The following is a 21148-nucleotide window of genomic DNA, read 5'->3' as shown; positions in this document are numbered from 1 at the left end:
TCTGCCTCTTCCTATGTTCATTATGCTAACAAGTCTTTGGTTTGAGTAATTAGAAAACGTTTTGTAGCAGCAAGGAGAAGAGTTGAGAAGAAGAATTGTATCTGTTATGTGAATTGCAAATACAGTTTTCTGTTTTCTTATTTGTCTTTGTACATAGTTGATAATCTTTTCTACAAGGAAAAATGTTATGCTCCCCATTTGCTTGTTTTCTGCTTGGTATTGCATTTAAAAATAGTCCCCAGGTTGAGATTGTTATATGAAGTTTATGACTATAAAGCTGTATAGTTCTGCAATACAAATACATACCTACAGAATTACTTCTTGTTGGTTACACTTTAAAAAGGTGCCATAGGACCTAAAATCCTCTTAAGCTGGGTGGTAAAAATACTATCTTAGTGTTAAAGTGATCATATGGATAGAATTAAGGGTCTTAATAGATAGAATTAAAAAGGAGTGAATGATCCAACATGTGAAGCAGTCCACACAGCAGACTCATAGAATAACAATTGCTTTAAATAGCACTCTGGCCTCAGAATCAGCCCTTAAAGCATTCTGGTCTGGCTGAAAAGCCCAATAGAGCATTTCAGGCATGGAAAGTCAACACACTGTGGCAAAAAAAATGTCCTACATGAAGGACCTCGGAGGTTGAGACCCCACTGGAAAGAAGTGGTCATCAAAGAAGGAAGTACTTTTCTCTGAAGGGAGGAGAGAACTTCCACTTTGTTTATGGTTTTGTCTAAATAATGACAGATTTTGTAGATTCAAAAGGCTTCCATAGCCCTTGTAGCTCATGTCAAGAGCCTCTACTTTATACTTTGTGTTTCTGTGTGGGTGAAAACTGTTGAAATCTTTACTTAGTATATACTAAGTTGATCTTCTGTATATAAAGATAATTGAAAATGAATCTTGATGAAGAATGGGATGGGAGAGGGAGAGGGAGAGGGGATGGTTGCGGGTGGGAGGGAGGTTATAGGTGGAAAAAGCCACTATAATCCAAAAGTTATAATTTGGAAAATTATATGTATTAAATAAAAGTTAAAAGAAAAGAGCCTCAGTGATCACTGACATCATATATAAGAATGTTAATTTTTAAATCAACAACAAGAGTCATTGTGCACTAACTTCCCTTGCAGGACTTCTGTCCTCAAAGAGTTGTATTATAATTATGTCTATGTGCTCCTAAAATATGTATCATTCTTGGGTACTTCTTTAAAGTTAATTAAGTTTCAAAAAAAAAAAAAAAACAAAGTAAAACTAACTTCAGGGTGCAATAATGTTGAACAGCCTTTGTCAGTTGAGGAACAGTTTTGTTTTCTTTTGTTTGTTTTGTTTGTTTTTTTTTCATGTAAATTGTTGAACTCTTTACTTAGTATAGAGTTGGTATTCTGTGTGTAAAGTTAATCGAAAATGGATCTTAGTGGAGAATGGAAATGGGAATGAGGAAGGAGGAGGAGAAGAGGTGAGAGAGTGGGTGGGGGGGGCTGGTTTGGTGGGAAGAATCACTGTATTCCTAAAGCTGTACTTATGATATGCATGAAGTTCATATTCTTAAATAAAAGGGTTTTTTGGGGGGGAAAGTAAATAAATAAAAAAGAAATTAAAAAAAGAAATCATCATCTAACATACCTTATCTGTTCGAATCAGCAACATTTTGTAACTAGGAGAAAACATCAAATGTTCCACAGGCTCTTCAATCTTGAGAAAATCCTCTATTTTGTAATTTAAACCTTTAATATTAAATGAATATACAAAACCAAAAGTAAAAAACTTCTCCCATCGTTATTAGGGTATGGTAGTGATTCATATTTTTAAACATTTAAAATCTCATCCCCTTGATATTTACCCTAATGTAAGGTATGAATTGAAGTATGTTGTTCACAGATGGTTAGATAATTGTCACAACATCATTTGAATGATAATTCATCTTTTTAATCTACCATATATGATGCCATATTTATTGTACATTATGTTCCTATTTAAGCCTTATTGCTTATATTTTTCATTTTTTTCTTGAGATCTCTGTCAATTCATGCATTATTTCTCTAATTTTTAAATTATTATAGCTTCTGAATTGTATTAGTGACTATTAAGATTAGTCCTCCCCTCACTGATTGTTTTTTAAATTTCATTACTACTCTATATAAAAATACTCTTTATGGCTTATGTTTTCATAGAAATTTTAGAATCAGCTTGTCTAGTTTCAGAAAATATTCTATTAGAACTTGTTTTCTTGGCCTGGTTATTGATTAACTCAGAGAGAACTGACATCTTTACAAATTGGGCCTTTGTAGTTCAGAATGGTACTGCATTTAACTTGTTCAAGTGTTCTAGTATTTCTGGATACATGTATCTAAAATTCTTGTTATGTAAATTGTGAACATTTCAAACTACTTAATAATTTTCTTTGCCCATCCATTTTTAATCTTCAGAATTACTATATTATGTCTTTTTTATATATATAACATAGAGTTAGGACTTCCAATATGATAAAAATTGCCATTATTTTATTTTTATAGAAGAGTTTAAAAATCATTTATCAATATGATGGAATACAATAGTCTTAGAGGGAGGGAGAGATAGAAAGAGAGAGATCTTCTACCTGCTTATTCAATCCTCAAATGGCCACAATGGCCAGGGCTAGGTCAGACCAAAACCAAGAGCTAGAAACTCTATCCAGGTTTACCACATGAGTGGCAGGGGGCCAAGCACTTGGGCTGTCTTCTGCTGCATTTGCAGGGAGCTGCATCAGAAGTGGAGTAGCAGAGACTGGAACCGGCACTCTTTTTTTATTTGTTTGTTTGTTTGTTTTTTAGATTTATTTATTTATTTTAAAGGCAGGGTTACAGAAGAGTGGGTATCCACTGGTTCACTCCCCAGACGGCCACGATGGAACTGAGCTGATCCAAAGCTGGGAGCTAGGAGCTTCTTCCAGGTCTCCCACATGGGTGCAGGGGCCCCAGAACTTGGACCATCTTCTACTGCTTTCCGAGGCCATAGCAGAGAGCTGGATCAGAAGTGGAGCAGCCAGGACTGGAATCGGTGCCCATATGGGATGCCAGTATTGCAGGAGTGGCTTTACCCACTATGGCACAGTGCCAGCCCCAGAACCAGCACTCTTACAGGATATTAGTGCCACAACACCAACCCCCAGAGAAGGGTTGTTCTGGAATTGGCAGACTTGAGGTCCTCTCTGTTCCTGAGTCCTGTTTTAACTATTGCTTGGCCAGCTCTCTCACAATTTTGGAAGCTTAGGAAGTTCATTGCTGCTTAACTTTACAAAAATACTGGTATGTGTAGTTTAGCTTTTACTCTCCTAACTGCTTTTGAATGGTTTCCAAGAGAAGGAAAAAAAAAAAAGGAAATTCCTGAATCGACACAGCCACCTTTAAGTATATTCAATTCTGTGTGTGTGTGTGTGTGTGTTGTGTTGTGTTTTTATCTTCTGTGGGCAGTGTACAGCACAGCAATTTCTATATTGCTCTGTGTGTGCCGGTAAAAGGAAGATTAATCCACTTAACATTTAAGGTGAATGCTGACACATTTCACCTTCATTGCTTTCCAGTCTTCATGTTTTCCAGTGTCATTTTCTTAATTGCATTTTTCTTTCTGTATTGACATTGATGTTACACATTCTGTTTTTATTATTAACGGACATTCTGAAATATGACATGCATATTTAACAAGATCCAGGTCTACCAGTGCATGTCTTCATTTTAACATGCACATAGTTTATGAATTAACTCCTTCAGCACACTTCCTGTGTAACGTCCAGTAACAAGTTTTATGTAGTTGTTTACTAAACTCACAATTTCAAGCTAAACTGATTTTTCTTCCTTTTGCAATATTTCTTCTTAACAATATTTACCTGGAATAATCTCTGATTTTCTTTGCTTGAAAATGTCTTTATAGTAGCAGATATTTTGATTAGTAAATGATTTGGGGTTGATGCTTCTTTGCTCTTTAGATACCACTGCGTCATAGTCTGAATTAATAATATTTTTGAAGACCTGCGCTGCATTGTACCTAAGCTGTCCTTCATTTCAAGTTGCATTTAATGTCTTCCTATTATCTTTGGAGAATCTTATCCTATTATCTCTTTACAACTTGCTTAATACGTCTGTAATTGGATTTACTTTTATTTATCCTGATGCGATTTGGGATACTTTCTGAATCTGAGAATGCATGTCTCTCCTTAATTCTGGGGAATTCTCAGCCACTATCTCTCCTAATATTATTTCTTACCATCTTTGCATTTCTACCCTTCCAGAAGTCTGATTCAATTTATGCTACCTTTCCTGTTACAGTCTTCACGTGTCCTAATGTGTATTGAAGTAACAAGAGGGACTCCATTTTTAAGCACCTGAGACTCCATCTTGAGAAAGCATCCCCTCTGCTAACTGTGAGACTTTGGTCTGAAACTGATCTAAAGCACTCAGACAATAGCAATCCCCTACATCACACTTGGCAAAGCATAGAAACCCCTTACCATGATCATTAACCTTAAAAACAGATAGGCTGCACCTGGGTTAATGATACGATTGTAATTTGTCTGTGTCCTACATATGATTTAGGCCAATACCTGGATTACTGTCAAGATTATAATTGAAATTGTTAAGACTGTAACTGGTCTTGTTAAGGTTATAATTGATATTAGTTTTGCATAGGCTTTGGGCTAGCTTGACCTCAGTGACCACATATTCCCCCTGATCTGAGCAATCATGTATTCCGCTCCTGATTTTGTGGTTTTTACCTTTATAAACCCTGTTGCTTTGGGCTTCGGGGTAGAGAGGTCTTTAGGGCATGAGCCTGTTCTCCACCACCAGCAATAAAGGACCATCAAATTTATCAATGTGTGGTGCTCCTCTGTTTGCACTCACTCAGGTACAACAGTTTTGTTCTATATTCCTTCTTTTGTGTCTTTTTAAAAAAATTCTAAATGATTGCTTTAGATCTATCAAATAGCTTCAATGATTGTAGTCTTTCTTAAATGTTATTTCTGATTTTTTCAGATTTGCTCTATTATTTTATATTGTGTTACTTGCTTATTGATGTGGTTTTATATTTTTGAACTTCAGTTCATAAGATTTTTTAAGATTTATTTTATTTATTTGAAAGAGAGAATACACACACACAAAGAAATACAGAGAGAGAGAGAGAGAGAGAGAGAGAGAGAGAGAATCTTCCATTCATTGATTCACTCTCCAAATGGCTTCAATAGACAGGGCTGGGCCAGGCCAAAGTCGATCCAGGAGCTTCTTTTGAGTTTTCCACATGGGTTCAGGGGCCTAAGCACTTGGGCCATGCTCTGCTGCCTTCCCAAGGAGATTAGCAGGGACCTGTCTCAGAAGTGGAGCAGCTGGGACTCGAACCCATGCCCGCATAGGATGCCAGTGTCACAGGCGGTGACTTTTCTCATTACATCATAACACTGGCCCCACTAAGTTATTTTATGATATATTTCTGATCCTTCTAATTTCTTTCTACTGGATCTTGCTCATAGTTTTTATATTTTATTTTTTGTTTTAAAATGCTGAATTGCTAGATCATTTTAATCGACCTGCATCAAAAAAATTTGCTGAATTGTAGACAAAATTGCATTATTTAATTGAAAATTTGTTGTTAACCTATCTTAACCTATTTTTCATATTTAATACCTCTTTCTCTGTTATTCTCTCAGCAATTTCCTTAGATCTATTTTCCATTTTATTAACTTTTTTCAGCTGACTAAACTGCTCTCTAAACCACCCATTGCATTTATTTCAAATTAAATGATTATTATTTTTCATTTGTAGAATTTATTGGTTATATTTCAAACACTCCTGCTCCACTTTTATCCTTGTCAGGAATTTCGCTCTGCGTATTTTGCTAGTAGCATTTATAATACCTTTATTTCATTTTAAACAAAAATTAGTATGTATTTACTATATATATAAATCAAACACTAGGATATTTTTGTGAAATGTGACTGTCTTTTTCAGTGAGGTGAATTCTATTTGATAATTCTTCAAGAACTCATGGGAAGGAATATTGCAATAATAGTTGAAAAACTGCCTTTCCTACTACAGATAAAAATGCTTCCATCACTTCAAGTTTTGACAGGTGTTATAGCATAAAGCTGAATTACTTTATAATAATGCCTCACTCTTTCATCAGGAAAGTAATAATATAAATCTCTTACCAGAATTCCATATCCATTTTCTATTCGTAAGACAGTGGGATATTTAATGTTTCGTTGACACAGCTGAATGTTGTGTAGTAGTGCCACAACTGTGCTGATACTGCCTTCCCTTTACTCCAGAGGCTCTGATGCCATGTAGTGCATTAATGTAAACTGCTTCCAATTCTCATTCTCATTGCAAACCCTAATTATCTGTACAGAAACCAGGAACGAAGACACTGCTTCATGCATGGCATTGTAGGTTAATGCAAATATGGAAAATTCATCTTCACTCCATTGACAAACAGCTGCTTTTTTTTTTTTTCCACCTGAATCTACCTGGTCCAACAAACTTTGATCCCTCTGAAAGCTGTAATCTAAACAGTTTCTGCAGCCGGTCTGCTTTATTTTAGAGTGCTCGGGGCTTTGGAAGTGCTTGTTCATGGTCTGTTATGGCTCGTCCTTCACCGTGACTTTTTTGAGTGGCTTCTGTCAAATTTTTATTGCTGTCCCTGAAAACTTAAGATAGTGTTATTACTTCTACTCCTGTATTGGTATCAGCTGTTTTAAAATCCGTGTCACCATTTTAAACTCCAGTTCCCACAATTCCTGCATATACATCATACTGTCCTGTGGTACCCTCCTCAGGATGGGTTTTGTTAATTAATGACATTGATTGCCACAAGGCAGAAGCACACCTGCATCCTTTAGTTCTAGGAAGTCAATGCTGTAGACTTGCGCTGTTCAGTGTAAGCATCAGCTACATGTGGCTATGTAAGTTAAGGTTTAAACATAAATAAATTTAAAATTCAGTTTCCCAGATTATCATCTACAGTGCATGAGATCAAGAGTCATGTGAGCAAGTGGCTACCACATGGGGCAAAGCAGACATGGAACATTTTTATCAGTACAAATGGTTTTGTTGGATAGCACTAATTTAGACAATGACAGTTTTGATTCAAGGAATCTCAAGTGTAACTTTCATGGTGAAAGCAAAATCTTTATGAACAACACTACATAAAGTGATATGTCAGGGCACCATGTACAGCCTTCCTTTTATATATACAAATGAGTTCATCAGTTTCATTAGTTGTATAAGTAGGAAACTCATACTGCAGCATAATGCTTGTATCTCTTATTCCATTTATAGCTATTGCAATAAAACCAGACTTCACAGTAAATTCTAATGAATCAAATATGATCACACAAAGTGCTAGAATTCTTCCTGCTTGATGCAGTGCTGGTCCATGAACAGTCTGAACAATGTCAGCTTTACAAAATAATACAAAATGAAGTCATTTCTCAACCATCATATCTCTTATATTCAGTCAAAATAATACTTCTAGAAACTCAATGATATTGAAGGGATCTATTCATATGGAGTGAGCTCTACAGTTTCTCCTTTCATTACTCCACAGTGTCTGTTAATAGCTTAATAGCTCTATTTCTAAAAATGTTAACATGTTTAAAATTAAAATTAGAAAATATTTCTAAAGCCACTGGATGACTGTATATCACAACCTTTCATAAAGTAGAAAATGATACCTAAGTTATCTACTTGGTAACAGCAATTTCTCTTACTCATTTCTGTATGACTTGGACTGTTTACTTTCATTTAGATATTGTAGCAGAAATTCAGTAACACAGTTCTTGCATTCACTTTTCATATAACAGTTTGACTTTCTTAGTGCTTCAGAATCCATCATGTTCAAAGTAGGAGAAAACATTTTTTGCATGCATATAATGCATTCTCCATCAATCATTCCTAATTGTATTTCCCCAACAATGCCCATTCCAAGAAAAATCCCTTAACAAGAGGGCTACACAGGAGTTGTATTGTTTCCTAAAACATCAGGTTCATTAACACAGCAAAAAGTTGCATAGAAAGTCTGTTTTAGAACTAGTCAACTGGAAAGACATGTTTTAATTGGACCATTTATTATTCATTGTAACCATTTCTTTATCAGAGAAACCAACCTCTCTTCTAAGAGAGTGAGAATTCCACCTGCTGCAGCAGCTGTCTGTTGTCGAGCACCAAAGGCCTGAGCAGAGCATGAAAATTTTGTGTCACTGTGATCACTATGATCATCACTCAAGCATCATCTATCTGGACTACAACAAAGCCATCCATAAATCGGGCCAGGTGTCCTGTGACTCTTCCTGGTTTGCTGCGATTAACTTCACAGTTGTTCCCCAGTGGGTCAAGTTGTAGGAACTGCCCCCAAAATCTACTGAAGTATCAACTTCAAAGTATTTTAAACTGCTCTGATACTTACCTTTCTTTTCTTTTCTTTCTTTTTTTTTTTTTTTTTTTTTTTTTTTTGACAGGCAGAGTGGACAGTGAGAGAGAGAGAGACAGAGAGAAAGGTCTTCCTTTGCCATTGGTTCACCCTCCAATGGCCGCCGCGGTAGCGCGCTGCGGCCAGCGCACCGCGCTGATCCGATGGCAGGAACAAGGTGCTTATCCTGGTCTCCCATAGGGTGCAGGGCCCAAGCACCTGGGCCATCCTCCACTGCACTCCCTGGCCACAGCAGAGAGCTGGCCTGGAAGAGGGGCAAGCGGGACAGAATCCGGTGCCCCGACCGGGACTAGAACCCGGTGTGCCGGCGCCGCAAGGCGGAGGATTAGCCTAGTGAGCCGCGGCGCCGACCCTGATACTTACCTTTCTTATGGTAAAACTTCACATTTTTCTATAAGTTTGATAACTCTTGTGGTAGTTTGCCTCTGTTTTGTGCAGTTTCTACTGGTGAACATAACTTAAGTTGCTTTGTGTTTGTGTGTGTGTGGACAGAGAGAGAGAGAAAGAGAGAGAGACTGACTCATGGAATTGAGTCATGGAAATGGCCATACACAAGGATTTTCCTGTCTTATGCCAGTTTTTCTGCTGATTTTCTCTTATTTCTCATCTTCTAGTGGAGCTACTCCTACTATTCCGTCAGTTGGTGAGTAGAAAGCATTATTATCTACACATCTGATTTCAATCACGTTCAAGGTTGTGCCATTCAGAAATTCAGTTTGCATTATAATCTTCAATCAGAGATGTGTGCTATTCTGAAAAAGGAAAAAGGAAAGGAATCAAAGTATGAACCAAAGGGAAGGAAAGAAGGGGAGTTGCACAGGATTTGGCCAAATTTTCCTTGCTACAGATACAGCTTCACATCAAGATGTAGCCTTGCTGTGGAGACCATGAAGTTCACCTAATTTCTTGTCCTCTAGAAAGAAAAGATCTAATTAATAGTAGTCACTGGCTTATTTTGAATAATGGTTCTAATAGTTGCAAGACTTCTGCTGGATACTAGGGAGCAATACTAGGAACTGTTTTTGTAGATTGTGGGGTTTAGTACCACCTCAATTTAATCCAAGGCCTTCTCTCCTATGTGAGATTAAAACTCCAGCCTTTTTCTTCCAACATCCCACTAGTCATGCTGATAACAACATTTATTGCTATGCTCTGACTGCCTTTTACCCCATGCACCTAGAATGTCATTGTCTCTCCTGAGTTTTTCTGTATTCTTTTAGTTCTTAAAATTTTACAGACATTGCTTCTACAATGACTCATCACTTACTATATGGTGAGGAATTTCTTTTTCTGCATAACTCTTTCAGGACTGATTACAGATTTATTGACAGGTCACAAAGTTTTCAGAATTCAAAATGCCAATATATGGGGGAAAAGGTAAAATCAGGTGACAATAAAAATGACAAAACATTATTGGTATTTACAATTCAATTAAATCTTTTGTCTATAATAGATCATTTTTCTCTGTTTAATTGATAACAAAAAAGCAAGCACCATATCAATCATATTAGAATTTGATGTCTCAAAGCTCATATTAGATATTATCTGGATTGCAATTATTTTCCAAATACACTCACCAAACATCCTGCTATTTTAAGTGCTTTTCCAGTTCTTTCAATATTTCTCAAGTTTTCCTTTATTATGTGACCCTTGTCAAATATGAAAATTTTCAACTTTATATGATCACAATCACTTTTAAGAGATTTACTAGATTCTTAATATTATGTTTTTACTAACCCTGTGTTTAACATTGACCAACTATCTCATTCCAGAAATCCAATGATAGGTAACCAGAGCTCAGCATAACTTCTCCCTCAATAAGTGCACATGCTCTCATGCACAGTGATGTCCACACATTCACAGGTATTGGAACCCCCCCCCCAAAAAAAAAGGCTATCCAGTTCATCCCTGGGTTTTCTACCTGTTCTAGTCAAAGCATGTCATTAAATATCCACTTCATTTATTTCCCGTACCTGTTTCCCTGTAGTGAAACCAGTCATATACTGAAAAATAAATGGAATTCGTAAGAAGTCCGTTTTTTTAAAAAAAATCACATGTAGAGTTAGGTAATTTAATATGTTTTCTGACACAAGATGGGAGGAACCCCCATACCAGAATGGAGAGTAATGTTTTTAGTAACTTGATCAATAGTTCCTTAGAGGCCAGGCACTGGAAATCACTGACCTGCTGAAATTAAAGCTTTTATCTTTAATCATTGTTAACAGGCTTTTGCTTCCATGTTTTCTTACCCCCTCACACCCATCTATTTCACCGTTGTTTGAGGTAGGGGTGTTTTCCGGATTTACATAAAATATTATGTAGGTTTCCTTTTCTCAGACTGCATTTTGGTCAGCCGCTACCAGGGCTTCTTCAGCCCTCAGTCACTCGTTAATACCTTGCTCAGACAACTATACATGCTAAGGATTTGAGCCATGTTAAGGATTCTCAACACTCAGAGCCTTCCCTCGACAAGAAGATGCAAGAGGCTTGGAGAATAGGTTTTTTCACAAAACATTTATTTTATTAATTTGAAAGAGTTATAGAGAGAGATGGAGAGCCACAGAGGAGAGAGAGAGAGAGAGAGAGAGAGAGAGAGAGAGAATCTTCCATCTGCTAGTTCACTCCCCAAATGGCAACAACAGCTAGGGTTGGACCAGATCAAAACCAAGAACCAGGAGCTTCCTCTGGGTCTGCTATGTAGGTGGCAGGAGCCCAAGCATTTGGGGTGTCTTCCTAAACGCAGTATCAGGGAGAGGGATTGGAATGCTGGTGTTGCAGGTGGTGGCTTTACCCACTATGCCACAGTGCCAACCCCAATCATAGGCTTTTAAACAGTGAGTTTTCAGTGTAAAGAAAGGGGGATGGATGAAATCGAAGGGTGCATGGAAGCATGGCAAAGGTATCAGTTTAACTTAAATCATAAATTTTACCTTCTCTAATTTTAAATGGCACCTTCAAAATTATGCCATCTTAATCTTTACTTAGAACTCAAAGGTTTTTCTATTCCTGTCTTCTGAGCTCTTGCTTCATTAATTATCTACTCTTTTTTGAAATTTTCAGCTGCTTTTTCTCCAATGACTCCAGTTTTCTCTAAAATTCTTAACAGTCGTCTAACTTTCTCCCTCTAGTCCCCTAACTCTGCAACACTTATCAGCAACCTGGAAGCTGACCTCCACTACCTCCACTCTGCCCTGCTATACTCTATTCATTGTGAAAAATAAGCAATGACATCTCAAATTATTTTCCAGTAGCCTTGTCCCAGTATTCCCTCTTAACCTCAGACAGGTTTGATGATATTGACACTATTCTTCCCTCAGCTTCTAGTTCACAACTCTCACTACTCCACTGTGTCACCTGGGCTTTGGAGCTTGGATTGAGACTGTTTTTGCCCTTTATCCAATATTATATTGAATTCCTAGTGTTTTTCTTATTGATTTTAATGAGATCCCTCTATTAAAAATAGCTCTTGGAGTATTACATGAGTTGCAAATACTTTTCCTATCTTATTTGTCCTAATTTTTAATAATAAAAATTAACCTGCAATATTAATGTTAAATACAATTTAGTTTTGTGGGATCGACTTTTGATTTCTGGATTTTGGTTTCCAAGTTTACAAAATGCTTATGTTGTAACTGCTACTAATACTTTTATGATGTCACTTTTTTTGCCTTTAAACATTACTCAATCAGATGTTAACTTTCTTATGCCAGGTAATTAGCTAATTTTACCAATACTGAAGAACTCTAGGAATGCAATCTTTGGGCGAGTGTTATGATGCAGAGGTTAAGCCACCACCTGTGAATCCAGATATCATGTCAGAGTGCCAGTTCGCGTCCTGGCTGCTCCAATTCTTTCTTTCTTTCTTTCTTTCTTTTCTTTCTTTCTTTCTTTCTTTCTTTCTTTCTCTCTTTCTTTCTTTCTCTTTCTTTCTCTTTCTTTCTTTCTTTCTTCCTCTCTTTCTTTCTTTCTTTTTCTCTCTCTCTTTTTCTTTCTTTCTTTCTTTCTTTCTTTCTTTCTTTCTTTCTTTCTTTCTTCCTTTCTTTCTTTTTTTCTTTCTTTCTTTTTCTGCTCCAATTCTAATCTAGCTCCCCGCTCATGTGACTAGGAGGGCAGCAGAAGATGGTTTAAGTACTCAGACCCCTGCCACACATGTGGGAGACCTGGATAGAGTTCCCGGATCCTGGTTTCAGCCAGAACCAGCCCCAGGTGAGCCACTGGATAGAAGATCTCTTTCTCTCTGTCTCATCTGTCACTCTACCTTTCAAATAAATCTTAAACAAAACAAAACAAAAGAATGTCATATTCCAAATGTTCTGGATTCCCATATGTGTTTTGTCAGTTTCTGAACTTTAAACTCTTTTCCTTTGATCTATTTATCTGGTATTATGTCAGTACTGAAATGTGTTAATTACTACATCTTTGTAATGCATTCAATAACTGGCAGGGCTAACTTCTTTTCATTTTTCTTTCTTCAGATGTTATTTGGCTATTCACAAACATCTATTTTTCATACAAATGTTAGAATTCAACTACTCTAGTTTGAAAAATGTCTTGTTATTTGAATTGGTATCATAATAATTTATGATAATTTGGGGAAATAAGGCACTTTTGTAATACTGTTTTAATTTATTGCAAACATTGTCTGCCTTTTCACTTATTCATATCCCTTTCAGGAACCTCAAACCTAAATCTCCACAATGAAAAGGATGAGTTTTTTGCCACCACTGCCTACCCTGTCTACACAATTTTTCAGCTGTGGAAAATAAAACAGTAAAAAGCATTCTGGAATCTCTGAACCTAAGACTGATTGTATATATTGTAAAACCAAAGTCCCAGTTCTGGGTTTTCTGTGACATTAACAAAGAGTGTATGTTAGAAAAAAAATAAAACTTGTACTCTTCTTTTGTTGTACTCAGCTGATAATGACACTAACAACATAAACTTCCTACTTAGTAACTTTTGACTGTCTTCATTTTACAGTTTTAGCTCATGTAGGCAAGTTAACAGGATAACTCAGTGCAAAAATATATTTTATGTTGTTTATTTAATGTCATTCAGGATTGTTTCCCTAATGATTATTGTGATTTTAAAATAACGGAATATAGGGAAAGCATGTTTGTTCTTCCTTAGGCCCCCTCCATGTCTAAGTTGCTCCAATAGCCATTTGTGCTTTTCGTCCTCTTTCTTCCATAATCCCTTGGTCCTGCCTTCCTTTCTTCCCTTTTCTTTTATAATTTCTAGAGTTACGTGTAGCCAAAGAATAAGAAAAACAAGCAAGACACAATTTGGAATGATAATCCGACTCCATGATATGGTTTCCGAGACCTTAAATGTTATGGTTATTGTCTGTCTCCATTGAATCATCATGAATCACCTGCTCTCCCTCTCCATACTCTTAACACATTGTCCCTCCCTTAGTTGTTAAACTCATCTATGTTTTCTCTGCCTCCAAGTCTTTGAAAGGCTATAATGCCCTGTTCTCCTCCCACGTCTTCAACTTGCTAACACTTACTCAACGTTTAATTTACAGCTTAAAACTATCCCCAGAGGACACCATCCTAGACCCCTCAGATGAAGTTAGGTAGCTTTGTACATTGCACTTTCCAACCTGAGGTTTTTATGCTCTGCTAAGTTTAGAGTAAACTTTATTCTTGATTTGGGTTAACTTTGCTAGTAGTGTGATTCTTTTGGAACCTTTACCGAATCCTACAAATATTCAAGGTCTGTCAGCTGTATATCAATGGAATTTGAGTATTTCTCAGCTCTCTCATTTTTCTTTGTTTATGCTAATTAACTTTTTTTTTTTTTTGCTGACAGATTCACATACATTCTTAATGCTGATTTCTGCAGGTCTTTCTTGATGGGCTACTCTCTGTGTTGTAGTTTAGCTCCCAAATTCTAGGCATCTCAGCCTCCCAAAAGTCCAATCTGTCTTCAACTCGGGAAGATGAGCATGTTCTGCGTGGTTGCTCTACTACACCATGGTCCAGAGAGTATTTCTAGACACAGAACTGGTGTAATCATGCTGCTCACATAGTTTGCTGCCCTTTTTGCAGAGGTCACATTCTTGTGCTGTTGCCTAATAGTCACAAATAATCATTTTATGTATTTTGACTAGTATATATTTATGGCAAGAGGGCAAGTCTGGTTCCAGTTACTCTATTATAATTGAAAGCAGAAGTCTCTATAATTGTATTTTAATCTTAATTTTCAGAGAATTATTTGGAAAGGAAAAGAATGAATGTGGAAAACAAATAAAAGGCTATTGTAGCAGTCAGAGAGAAATGATAGTTTCTTGGACTGTGAGATGTTAATAGAGTTGGCTAGAATTAGAAGATTTGATTTAAAGTAGATTAATTGGAGTTAAAGGGAAGCAGCCTCAAAGAAGATGTTCAGTCTTTTAGAGTGAGAAACTTGGTAGATAGTAGATGCATATACTTAAAATTAGTAATAAAGATGGTGCACACAGTATAAGGAATAAGATCTGTGATTTATATGATACTAGAAATAAAATAGCTGGAAATATAATTAAAGTAGGCCTTTATAATCAGAAAAATTTCAGAATATGAAGTATATATATATATATCTCAGATATGTTTATAATTTTCCAAGGCAGTTGTATCAGAACCAGCACTTGTATAGACCATTGTGTAGAGATGTTCCTGGGAAGCAGCAGCAAGCCAGCAGCTACATTTTCAATCCTCTTTGCATTGAGGAGGAAGACTAGATTCCACCAAAGAAATATAAGTAAAACTGTCTATGACTTCTTGAAATGATTATGAGATTGCCGTGTCTTCCAAATGTTTTTTTTTTTCTTGCCAACAGAATGGGAAAGTCTGTTATCTGCAAGAAGATGATTCACGAGATAGAAACAGTTCAGATCTCTGGATGAATATGTTGAACTACAGACTAGGAATGCCCATATTGGGCAACAATATTCAAGAGATACTTTGATTTCATTAAGTCATCAATTTTAGGGTTTTATGTGCCACAACAGCTTTTGTTTGTTGTTGTTGTTGTTTTTAAAGATTTTATTATTTATTTATTTGAGAGGTAGAGTTACAGACAGTGAGAGGGAGAGACAGAGAGAAAGGCCTTCCTTCCGTTGGTTCATTCCCCAAATGGCCACAACAGCCGGAGCTGCGCCAATCTGAAGCCAGAAGCCAGGTGCTTCCTCCCGGTCTCCCATGTGGGTGCCAGGGCCCAAGCACATGGGTCATCTTCTACTGCTTTCCCAGGCTATATAGAGAGCTGGATTGAAAGAGGAGCATCTGGGATTAGAACCGGCGTCCATATGGGATGCCGGCGCTGGAGGTGGAGGATTAACCTACTGCGCTATGGCAACGGCCCCCACAACAGCTTTCATTACTTTATTCTGCCAGGAAGGTATAAGAGTACTTAAAAATAGACTATAGAGAGATGAGAAATGCACCAAGAGCTTCCGGACTTATAATCAGATGGTAGAGGAGAAATAAATTGTTCCCAAAAAGATGAGAGCAAAAGCAACAGAATGCAATATTACTGTAGTATTGGGGGAAAATCCCTTCAAAGAAAGAAGAAATACTTAACTGGGTCAAAAGTAGATAGAGATCAAGAAAGATTAATATGGTATTCATTAAAGTTAGCATAAGGGAAGATCCTGTTACTTTTAACAAAATCCAACTACTAGGGAAATGGATAAGACATGAACGTATGAGAAAATGTCAGGGAGGAAAATATGGGTAAAAGACATAGGATTCAAGAAAGATTCATTTTAAACTGGTGGAAAATATTACCTCAGACTTTAAACATTGTAACTCTAAAGGTAAAGTATGATAATGAGGGGAAGATGGAAGAAACAAAAGGACTAGATGGTAATGAATGGGGTGTTCGATCTAGAGCAAGGAATGTAATCTTAAGGAATGTGGAGTTATTAGTCTCTGATGGAAACAGAGCAGTGCATTTCCTTCATTAAAATAAGAAAGGTAGACAACTGAAGAGGTGCAAACTGGAATTACATTTGGTGATACAGTGGAGTGAAGTTGATGCAAGTTCAGAAAGTGGCTTCAATTTCCTATTTGGAAGTTTCCTGCTGAAAGCTAAGAATATGAAGGTGGAATTCAAGGAGTGTGGAAAATAATAGAATGGTCATGTGTAGTAAAAGACATTTGATTTGAAAAATAATAACATAGTGCTGTATTACCTGAGATGTATTTGAATTTGATGATAATAGCTTTATAGTGAAAACCCATTTAACATGCTTTGGACATCTCCTGTAGTATTCTGTTACACAAAGTCATAAATAAGGCAGATAATTGGGTTCATCAAGATTTGTAATTTTGCCAAACAAGGATAAAAAGATTGTAGAGTTGGCAATGGAAAACTTAAGATGATAGTTGGTAACGACTAAGAGAATAGGAAAGACAGAGATGACAACTGACATCTGACAGATGGGAATAAAGCATGAGGATAAATGGACCAGAATCATAATAGTAGTGATGTGAATTCTAATAGAGTTAATTAAATAAAGAAGTTGAAAATGTCACTTGCAGTTAATGAGTGGGTTATTTAAATTAGTTCTTTTTGAGATGAAGCAGCTTTAGATGAAGAAAAATTCCATGATCTGCATAGAATGTAGAATGGAACTGAAACTCTGCAGAGATCAGGTAGGAATGTTTCCTGTACTCATGGGCTCAGATGAACACGAAGACTATGTTAAAGAAATGCAAAATAATAAGAGACCCTATGAGATAATCTGCACTGTAGTTTTAATCGCTGTCAGTATAAATGCCTGGCACTTCTTTGTGTCTGCAAATGTGAAAATCAGGTCTATTCTGTTTACTGTTATATTTTCTGCATCAAGCACAGATCATAAATAAATGAATTAATGAGGGATGGTATGGTAACCACCCTCCAGGATGATGCTTAATGAGTTTTGCTCCTGCTATTCACATCCTTGGATAGTCCTGTCTCACACTGTACCATGGTTGGCCCGTGTGAAGTAGTGAAAGTGAAGGTGCACACTTCTGAGGACAGATTATGAATGTCTGCAGCATCCACCTTAGATCGCTTGTCCTGGGAGAAGCCGCATCATGAGCAGTACATGGTGAGGAACTAAGATTCTTCCAGCAGCCATGTGAATAAGCATAGAAACTCATCATCAGCTCTAAGTCATCAGAAACTGGAGCCTTGACCCACAGCTTGTCTGCAGTCTCATGAAGGACCCTGAGATGATACCAGTCAGCATAACCATGCCTGGATTCCTGATCCACAGAAGATATAATGTTAGTTGCTTTAAGTTGATAAATTTGTAGGTGAGTTTTTATGCAGGACTGGATAGCTGACCAGTTGTTTGGGTTGAATTCTTCAGAACTTATTCCCTTTGCTATTTCTCCCATTCAGGTCTAGAATCACAAATAATTGACTCAGTCCCTACTCTATGTTATAATAATTTAAAGAGTCTGGGATTTCTTCATTATTAATAAAAACATCACATATGAATTTGTATTCAAAGGTATAAAATACCATTGAATTATAGCACAATGGCTTGCTTTCTCATTTTATGAGTTACTGTGAAGGTTGATATCAGCAAGTGTAAAGAATTTCAAAATTACAATAATTACTCAACTTACATTGATTTAGTGCCATATTTGGCACTGTCTTCAAATTTTCTCAAAAGCAAATCCAGTTAGAATAATAAGTTATAATTTATACTAGTCAAAAATGCACTTGCAGCAATGGATTGTTCCACTGATGTTTAGGTTTTTCATTCCATTCCTAATTCTATGTAATTATAGCCCCAATAATAAAAAACCCAAAAATAGATTGAGAACTTAATTTTGGTGATAAATAATATTGGAGGCAACACAATTTCTGCTTAAGACAAGTGTTTATTCATCTCATTGCTTAAAAACAAAGAATTACATAATGAAAAACTATTACAAGAAGAAATATTTAAAAGTTAATTATATTTTCAGAAAAGGCAATTAAATGAATTGAAGGAATGCTGCCTGCTATTTTTCAAATGAGAATGTCTATTTTCAACAGATATTTCAAGAATTTTAGAATAAAAGTATTGATTATTAAAGTAGGACATAATTAGTTGGATTCAGAATTTCCTAAATAAATTCTAAGAAAATAATAGCTACTTTACAAAATATATACTAACCTCTTAGGGTTTCCCAATTAACTGTGCAAAATGTAGCAATCAAAATGTTAGATAACATCATTAGAATTCCCTCTACATATGCAAAGAATGTGCATAATGTTTCCCTTTTACATTACTTCAGTATAATATATATTGAAAATATGAAACTCTCTTATGAGATTAATTGAATCCTGCAGGAATATTATGTATTTTTCCAAATTTCTCCTGTTTGAAAAGCATGATAATCACATGCATTTTGTGTAACATCCTCTGACTTACATATTTAATTATTGAAAATTTATACTTTTATGTAGTAATACCTTTACTACAGTAATGTGATCCACTTTACATTTGTTTTATGTAATAACTAGATGACATTCAATTCTTCTGTTAAATTTGACTCAAATGACAGACTTTGAAGCACAATTAGCATTGTGAAATTTGCTCTAAAATCATTTCAACACACATTCAAAATTGTTCTCGTTCACACACAATAAAGGCTTGCCTCATTCTGCTTTGCACCTAACCTATCCTGAATGACAAGTTGAAAAAATCAGCACATCAGGATAAAAGGGAATTCACAGTTCTTAATAAAAAACTTTTTGAAGTCCTGTCATGTTTTAGCTAATATTCAACTGGAGAATATCAGCAAATATTCATTAAATTAGAACCTTAAGGGCGAGAACAGACATCTCTCATGCTTTGTGGTATCTACTTCCTCCTTCCACTCATGTGTTATCTAATACAATTCACAAAATTGGTGATACATACTTGTCTTTGACTTGACAATGGCCATGAGAACATTTCTTTCTCTGATAACTTTTTATTTGGTTTGGGTCTTCTTTTGTTTTAATGAGATTAGAGATATTCTGTGATCATACTTATGTTTCCAAAGTTAAAAATTTCTTTAGATATGTATGTTGTGCCTTGAAGTGTCATGAAAACAGACATAGAATGATTCAACCATTACATTAAGAACACTAGTGTAGGAGCCAACACTGTGGCATAGTGGGTGAAGCTTTCACCTGAGACACTGGCATCCCATGCGGGCAACTGCTCGAGTCTCAGCTGCTCCACTTCCAATCTAGATCCCTGCTAATGGCCTGGGAAAAGCAGTGGAAGATGACCCAAGTCCTTAGGCTCCTATACCCTCATGGCAGACATGGAAGCAACTCTGATTCCTGGCTTCAGCCTGGCCCACCCTCAGCAACTGTTTCCATCTGTTTCCGTCTCTCTCTCTCTCTCTGTAACTCTGACTTTCAAAACAAATAATTTTTAAAAAAGAATATTAGTATAAATGCAGAAGAAGGAATTCTAATGAATTTGGCTTTTGTGGAACATAAAATATCAATTAGTTAGATGATACCAGTTGGCTATTGATTCAAGAAAGGTGTCAGTCTCTAGCCATGCTTAACAGAGGACTATATCCTAGGCTCACACGTAAGAAGGAACCAGCAAACTCAGCTCCCTAAGCAGCCCAACATGTGTTCCTGCAGGAAAGCTATGAAGAGTATCACAGTGCCTTGCTTCTTTCCATTCTCTGTGCTTCCAATCATACATGCATCCTTGTACACTTTAATTGTCTAAAAATTATTAAGGAAAATATGTTTACTGATTTAAAACAAAGGGAAATTTGAATTTTTCACAATTATAGAAAGGGTACACATTTCCCCTCTCAGAAAGACAGACAGAAATTCCATTTTCCACTTTTTGCCATCTAGTGAGAAGGGGGTTTCCCCAATTCCCACCACTCTTTCTGTCCCTACTTCTAACTGGTGTCTTTCTAGGGAAAGGAGTCTTCTCAGTGTGTAAGCCCATGGAGGATATCAGGTAGGTCACAAGGAGTCCCTAGTTTACAAGGATAATTTCCATTTCTACAAGTTTGTGCATCCATTTGTCTGTCCTCCACACAGAAAAGGCCTTCTTAGTCTTCCCTTCATAATAAAATCCTATAAAATGAGCACACCTTTCAGCTCATAATCTCATTTCTAACACTTCATCTTAAAGAGAAAAAAAATTACAGGAAATCATTTTAGACTTGTAGACTTCCAGTGCAACATTATTCATAACAGCAAAAATTAGAAGCAATTAAGTAAAATTCACCATAGGGAAGTGTGTAATAAAATTATAATTTAGACTCTCAATAGGATATCACACAACATTATATTATAGCTATGAAGATTGGATTGTAAACTACAAAAATATGGGCTTTTATGTTAATTAAAAAGAAGTGGATTAAACAAATTTCGGTGAATTTAAAAAGTAAGACAGAGAATATAAATTGCATTTGCACTGTGATGACAAATCTGCAAAAGCATATAATGCTTGAAAAGGGGTGATTGATAAGAGACTAAAAAATAATATAATAGAGAGTTTTTGTTTGTTGGTTTTTTAAATATCCATTTTTATTTATTTGAAAGGCAGAGATACAGAGATATTTTTATTTATTTGAAAGGACAGAGAGAGGGAGAGAGAGATCTTCCATCCGCTGGTTCACTCCCCAAATAGCCACAACAGCCAGGCTTGGGCCAGGCTAAACCCAGGAGCCAGGAGCTTCCTCTGGGT

The sequence above is a fragment of the Lepus europaeus genome, chromosome 1, assembly GCF_033115175.1.
Source record: "Lepus europaeus isolate LE1 chromosome 1, mLepTim1.pri, whole genome shotgun sequence".
In the NCBI taxonomy this organism is placed as follows: Eukaryota; Metazoa; Chordata; class Mammalia; order Lagomorpha; family Leporidae; genus Lepus; species Lepus europaeus.
Note: the sequence above shows the minus strand (reverse complement) of the source record.